Raw genomic sequence first — 7,581 nt, 5'->3', positions numbered from 1 at the left:
AGAGCGGGATGCAGCCCCCTCTGTGCCGGCGGATGCCCAGCTGGGCAGTGATGCCCCATTGCATGGAGCCAAGCACTCCGTCCCTACCTCCTCAAATTCAGGAGATCCTTCTTACCCCTCTCCAGCCCAGCAGCTCCCCAGTTATGGACGCAGTTTCTTCACATCCAGAAACGCTAAAAAGCTGAAAACACCGTGAAATATTTTCTCCCATCAGGGAGGGGAGAGGGCGGCTATTATCCTCATCCAAACCAAACCCGAAATGTTGGGGTCACTCCGCCTTTGAAATTTCCCGTGGCCTTTCTTCCCATTAAACCATCTCCCAGCTCAGCTCAGAAGTTTCTTCTCCCCCCCCTTTTTTTTTTTTTTTAATTTAATAATAAAGCATCTCAGATCTCCGAGTTGCAACTCATCTCACACCTAAGCGAGATTGCGTTTTGCACAAGCCTTTCAGCTGTTTTCTCAATCTCTCCTCTGTCTCATTCTCAATTCAGGCAGTTGCTATAGGTATGTTTTAATCCCCAGCATGGTAGATTTTAATTAGTCTTTGTACAGATGGCCAATTAACATTCATTACTTTTGCCTTGAGCGATTAATTATGAGTTTGGATAGAATGGGAGATGGAGACAGAGGAAAGATGGGCAGGTGAATAAAAAAAAGGGATTTTAATCAGAGTTTGGGATATTTTTTTCCTTATTATTTATATATATACACACACAGACAGAAAGAGGAGGGAAGAGAAAAGCGGCAGCACGGTGCAAGTTACACTCCTGATGAACTGCTTCCAGCCCTGGAGCCACGGGGATGGGCTCCAACGGGTTCTCTGGCTGGTGATGCCGCAGGGCTCGGGGGCTGCAGTCCAGCCAAGCCCCATTGCAGGGATGGGGAAACTGAGGCAGGGAGTGCTGGGGTGGTGTGCAGCTCCCCAGGCATGGCCGGGTCCAGAAATCAGCACCCTGGGCCAGATTCAGGCATCATGGTTTTGGGATTTGTAATGGTGGTGGGGTGTTGGGGACGGCCGAGGGACCGGTGACACAGTGCCACCTTCTCCTGGGTGAACCCGTGGAGTGGTGTGCAGGATGGGGCCTGTAATTCTCGCCGCGCAACACCCGTTGACACGTCGCTAATTCTTCCTAATTGATTTTTCACGCTGGCGGGAGGGAGACGGTGACATCCAACAACAGAGCCCTGATGTCGCGGCTTTCTACTCCATGAAAGGGGCTGGCACCCTCCCCCCGGAGCCGACATACTTCTCCCCGGCCCGGGTAGCCATGGTGAGACATTGCCCAAATCCTTTCACCGCCGTGCCGCTGGAGGCTGGCGATGATGCTTCTGCGTTGCCCGTGCCAGCCCGCTCGTGGAAGCTATTTTCAGACACGCAGGCAAGCCGTCAGGAAAAATTAAAATAGCAAAAGCCCCCAGGGCCGTATCCTGCCCCGGTTCCTTGGCGGAGGGGCCGCACCCACACTTCATGCCACCCCGGCACGTGTGAACCGGCAGCAGGTTCTGGATTCAGCGTTTCTGGGTTATTTTGGTGGCGGGCGAGGTGTGTGCGCAGCGCGGAGCGAGGAGGGGAAGCTGGTGGAGAGGTGGGGAAGGGCCTAATCCTGCTCTCTTCTGGGGACCCTTCCCTTGATGGCAGGCAGGCCAAGAAATGGGGAGTAGGGTAAGGATGCTGCGTGGCAGAATCCGTCCCATGGGACTTGGAGAGCTGCTCATGGCGCCGCTGGCTGGGGTTTTACACCCATTCTGTTGAAATCTGGGGATTTCTTTTTTAGCGTGTTTTACATTTTGGCCCCAAACCTCTCGAGATTGGCACTTCCCCACAGCACAACTTTTCTTAAATCAGGCACTCAGGCGGTGGAGGGGGGATCCAGATCCCTCTCTGCATGGCAGGAATGCGGCTCCTGCACCCCATACGCACGGCATGGCTGGTGGATAAGCCACCTCCATCCCAGCGTGGCCCCTGGGTGGATCCATCATCTGCATCCTGGCATGGGTGGGCAGATGTGCCACCTTCATCTCAACATGGTCCCTGGCTAGATACGCCACCTGCATCCCAGCATGGTCTGTGGGTAGACAGACGTGCTACCTTCTTCCCAGTGTGGTCCTTGAGTGGATGTGCCACCTGCATCCTGGTGTGGATGAGTGAATGTGCCACCTGCATCCCAGCATGGTTCCTGGGCGAATAGATGTGCTGCCTTCATCCCAGTGTGGTCCCTGGGTGGATGTGCCACTTGCATCCCAGCATGTCCATGGGTGGGTGCCCATCCTGGGCAGCACAGGTGGCCGAGCCCATGGAGATTCACTCTCAATGGTGTTTGAACCTCATCAGTTCATCCAACTTGTAAGCTGGTGAGACTGCACGTTGCTCCAGGGAGCAGGTGGGTACAAAACAACACTGACCACCCACCCCTGGGGACCCTACTGGTGCAGACACCTCTGTTCCATGCTCATGAACTGGATCCAGCCTCTGCAACCTGTGGGATGGAGCGTGGCCTCGGCCAGGGCATCCTCACCAGCAAACCCCCAATTTAGCATGGCTTTTTTTTCAGCTGAAATACAGACGGGACATACAGGAGCTGATGGTCCCCACTGCCTCGAAGGGCAACCAAACCCCACGACCACGAATTCAGGACTTCCTCTCCGGCAAGGAAGAGGAGGCTGGGAGCACGGATGCCTCCGTACGGCACCGTCCCCACCTGCAGAGCAGTGGCAGGGTATGGCCCTCTCTAAGTATATGCCATTGAAATGTGCACATTTCCTAAAAGCAATATGGAACAGCTAAATATACTGCTCACAAATCTGTTTACACTAATAATGGCTGGGAGCCTGCCATCCATATGACTGCAAGGAACCATTGATTCAACATAAATTAACTGAAAATTACTTGCGAGAGAGAGAAACTCACAGCATTTTATATTTAATTTTTTTTTCCCTTGTCCTTTTTTTTTTTCCCCACACACACACCAGGGAAGGGGGAAAGGCAGAGACATTGACATCTCTGCTACCACCAGCCACGGCTGTATTTGGCAGCGGGTCTGCTCTTTCCTCCCCGGCCCCTCTCCCCATCGGCAGAGACGGGGACCGGGATACCCAGCGAGCTGAGATTTTCCATCCCAGCGCCGGGGACTCGAGCTGCCGCCAGGGCTAAATGAACACAATATTTACTCGTTTTCCAAGAAACGGCTACGGAGACGGAAGGGTCCGAGTCATTATTTTGGCGCGGGCAGATTGCTAACTTGTTTAAATTTTAAAAAAAGAGGAAAAAAAGGAGAAATAAAACCCACCAGAATTGGCAGCTCCTTGCGTATTAGTCGAAATGCTGCAGACTTGGCTCCCGCTCACCTCCGCAACATAATGTTAAATGGCATCAAGACAGTATATCAGTCATTTACATATGTTGCTTATAGACGCCAAACTTATTAACACAATAAAACTGCTGCTAAGAAGCTTTCCTGCCTATTTTTCTCCTGGAGAATGTCAGTGTTGGAAGCACCTAGCTGCCTCGTATGGAAACACCCAGGGTTGCCTTTCATATGGCACCCAGGAAAATAAATATATGAATCAGCCAGAGTCCCCCTCCGACCACTTCCAAAGCAAAGCGTGAGGAAGATTTGTTGCTTCAGAGTGTTGTGCATTGGAGGAGACCACCAGCACCCAGCCCACCCAGCAGCACCCCGCGAGCCCCAGCATCCCCCCAAGTCATGCCGCCTCCCTGGACAGCCAGCTGGGCAGGATGGGAGAGCTTCACCCCAGGACTGGCTTTAAACCCCTCGGCTCTGAGTTGTCCCCAACTCCCTGTCCTCACAGCTGAGGTCTGGAAATGCTGGAAGGGGGACCCTGGCTGATTCATGTATTTATTTTCCTGGGTGCCATATGAAAAGCAACCCCGGGTGTTTCCATACGAGGCGGCTAGGTGCTTCCAACACTGATGCTCTCTGTGCGGGAAAGAAGGCAGGAAAGCTTCTTAGCAGCAGTTTTATTGTGTTAATAAGTTTGGCGTCTATAAGCAACATATGTAAGTGGCTGATACACTGTCTTGGTGCCATTTAACGGTATGTTGCGGAGGTGAGCGGGAGCCAAGTCTGCTGGTCCCCCCTCATATAACACCGCATGGTTCCTGTGGGGTTTTGGGGGATACTCTCCCAGCATCCCTGCAGGGACGGCTCCTCTCCCCACCACGGCACTGAAGCTGTTGCACCTTTCCCCACCCCTGCGATGGTGCAATCTTGCAGGAGATCTTGCTTTCCTTGCCCGCTGGGGCAAAGCTGGGGTGAGCCCGGGGGCGGTCTGATGTGGAGGTCACGCTCCGGTGCCATCTGAGGGAGCACCCGACCCCTCCCCGGGGCTGGAGGTGTAATTTCCTGTGTCGAAATTTCCCCAGCTCTCCTAGAAAGACATTTTTGCTGCAATGATGACCCTGCTGCGCATGGAAGAGCATTTATAAGGCTGACATCCTATAGCCCTGGAGGGAGGTACAGGGTGATACATTAGCTGGGAGACCAGTCTTCACCCCCAAAACCAGTGGGGAGAGCTGGCTGAACCCAAACACCACGACTGAGCCCTTCCCCACACTGTCAGTGGTATAAACCCTCAACCACATCCCCAGGAATCACAGTGCTAGAGCACAGAGCTCCCAGCCATGGCACCCTGAGGAGGTTTAAGGCTGTGATCAGGGTGAGGGAGAATCCACTCCTAGGCAGGACATGGCAAAACCATGCGCCCACCATTGCTGCCACCCCAGGGGCCAGAATAACAAATCAAGGTCAGCAGTTTGGGTTTTCTCCCGGTGTCTGTGGGGGGTGGATTGCACCCCTTGTTACAGAGAAGGGCTCAAGGACCTTAGGGATCCCCACAGCTCTGTCCCCTGATGTTGTACCTGCTGTCACCCCAGCAGGTCCCTGAGGAGGATCATATCCCCTACCCGTATGGCAGGTGACACCACACACAGAGCTGTGCCTGCAGCATCAGTGCTGTTTGGACAAACCGTGTCACAAGCAGGAGATGCAGATGCTGCCCAAAAATTGGGTGTTTCACCTCCCAGTCTGAATATGTTGAGAGCCCATCAAGACCCATCATACTAGAACCCACATCTGCAGTACCAGTTTCTGTACCAACATAGCCCTCAGGCCACACTGGAGAGGCAGGGGTGGATGCAGCCCCCGTGGAAAAGCCACTGTGACCATTCTGCAGGCAGGTGAGGACCCAGCAACCTCTTTCCTTGATGGACTAGCCTCTGCTAGCCCATAGCTATGTGATCTGGGTGACTTCCCTTTCCTGGGCTTGGTGGTGAGATGCCCTCTCAGTATCAGCCTGACTCCATAGACTAAAGCTATCTATCCATCTCAACATGCATACATGCACCATCCCCACCATTCCCATGGCATCTTCATCCATCCATCCATCCATCCATCCATCCATCCATCCATCCATCCATGCGTCTGTCTGTCCGTCCATCTACCATCGATGAACCAGTTGCCAAAAACACCTTAAAAAAAGGAAACTGAGGGAGTTGAGATGAATAACCTGCTGAAGCCCATGGGGTTGTGTAAGGTCAGTTTATTGCCATCCAACATATCCCTGAACCAAGGGAAATTAAAAAAAAAAAAAAAGAAGCCAAAGAAGCAGGAAAGGGGGAGCAGCCCAAGACAAGCAGGCTCTGGACCTCCTTGTCCCCCTAACCCAAAATACAGCCCCATCAGCCCCATTCTTCTCCTTTTCACTTTGGGACCACCTTTGAAGGATGATGAGAAGAAATCCGGGCAGGGCAAGGAGCTGTGCCCACGGGAAGAGCAGGTGGGAGAGGTTAGGAGGAAATGATCCAGCACTTTGAAGTCTGGTCAACTTTTAACATCCCAGCAAGCTGTGCCCGTGGCCACGCTCCGGGGCCCGGGGCCTGATTTTCCACATTCTGCCCTTTGATGCTGGAGGCCGATGTGTTACAGATTAACGAGCTGGGGGGGGGAACGGACTGCACCTGCCGGCAGTGCGCCCGATCCGGCCCCAGAAAAGCCTCCCTGCTCCTGCTGTGGAAGGAGGAAGGGGTGCAGGCAGGGACTGAGTCCAGGCAGGCAAGCAGTGGCCAGGGCTTGGGGATGCAGATGGATGGGGATGGACCTGCTGCTTACAGCATCCCCGGAGCTGACTCTCTACCCCCAGCCCCAGGGCCAGTTTTTAGTGCCTGTCCTGTCCCCCTCTCCCTCTCCTTCCTTCCTCTTTCGTTTGCTCCTCGGCAAATCCTCACTGTTGTATTTTAATGGGCATCAGATCACACCTTTCCCCCACCAGCACCCCCTAATCCCGGCAGAGCACCCCCTGCCCAACCCTGCCTGCCCACCGCCGCTGCCGGCTGCGTCCCCCCGCTCCGCTGGCATCCTCTGCGGCTCTTTCGTTAAAAAATAAAATGCCTTTCTCCTCCACTCAGAGCTCCTCCCGGCCAGGAATCCAGTGGGAAGGCAGGCTGCTCCCGGATCACCTCCTCCTGGGGGTGCAGGCGCTAAAGTTTTCCTCTTTAATAAGCCGGGGACACCAGTGGCTGGAGTCAAGGCACCCGCCTGGGTCGGGGTGGGGTGTCTGCATTTTATTCCTATGGGGGATAAAGGTCCTGCCTGAATTATCCTGGAGGTGGGAGCAGGCCTGGGCACGGCAGCGGGGAAAAGAAATGTAAAGATAAATTTGGGGTTCTCTCCTGATTTCAGCACAGCAGCTTCCGAGCTCCCAGCAAGCCCTGGCTCCCTCCAGAGCATCCAGGGAACCTCGTCTGGACACCAAGACGGGACTGAAAACCACAAGGAAAAACGGGGGAAAAAAAATAAAAATTAAAGGTTTCTAATTTTCCAGTAGGACGATATATCCCCCAAACCGAAGCAGCTCCCCCAAAAAAAGGTTCCTGCGGAGCCGGGGAGCGGAGGGGAGATGCTGCCGGCGGGGATTCCCGCTGTGAGCAGCCGGCACCCGGCCGACTTTTTCTTTTCCCCCCGCAGAAGCGGCTGAAAGGCGGCGGGATCCGCGCGAAACGAAATCCCGGCCCCGCTCAGCGCTCGGCGGCCTGAGGCGCTGCCACCGCCCGGTCCCGACCGGCGGCTGCGGGGGAGCGGGGGCGGAGGGTCCGCACCTCTGCCTCGCCCACCCCCGGCCCGGCTCGGGGATCAAAGAAAACAGAGAGAGAGGAAAAAAAAAAAATTAAGGGGTCGGGGCGGCCCCGCAGCAGTTCCCAGCTCGGCCACCGAGCCGAAGCGGGGTCTCGGCCGGACACCGGGGGTCGTCCGGGGACGGGACCGGCGCTGCCGCCTCCCTGCGCGGCCCCGCGGCTGGCGGAGATGGGAATCCGTGTTTCTCCTTCTGGGGAACGAAGAGAAAGATTGCGGTGGATCTCGCCTGCACAGCGAGATTTTGTTTGATTTTGTAGCTTTGCTCTCTTTCCCTTCTATTGTATTTTTTCCCTTTTCTTTCTTTTCTTTCCTTCTTTTCTTTTCTTTTCTTTTCTTTCTTTCTTTCTTTCTTTCTTTCTTTCTTTCTTTCTTTCTTTCTTTCTTTCTTTCTTTCTTTCTTTCTTTCTTTCTTTCTTTCTTTCTTTCTTTC

This window comes from Calidris pugnax, unplaced genomic scaffold, assembly GCF_001431845.1.
Source record: "Calidris pugnax isolate Ruff unplaced genomic scaffold, ASM143184v1 scaffold14, whole genome shotgun sequence".
NCBI classification, from domain to species: domain Eukaryota; kingdom Metazoa; phylum Chordata; class Aves; order Charadriiformes; family Scolopacidae; genus Calidris; species Calidris pugnax.
The sequence above is the reverse complement of the archived record's forward strand: the minus strand, read 5'-3'. Positions refer to the sequence as shown.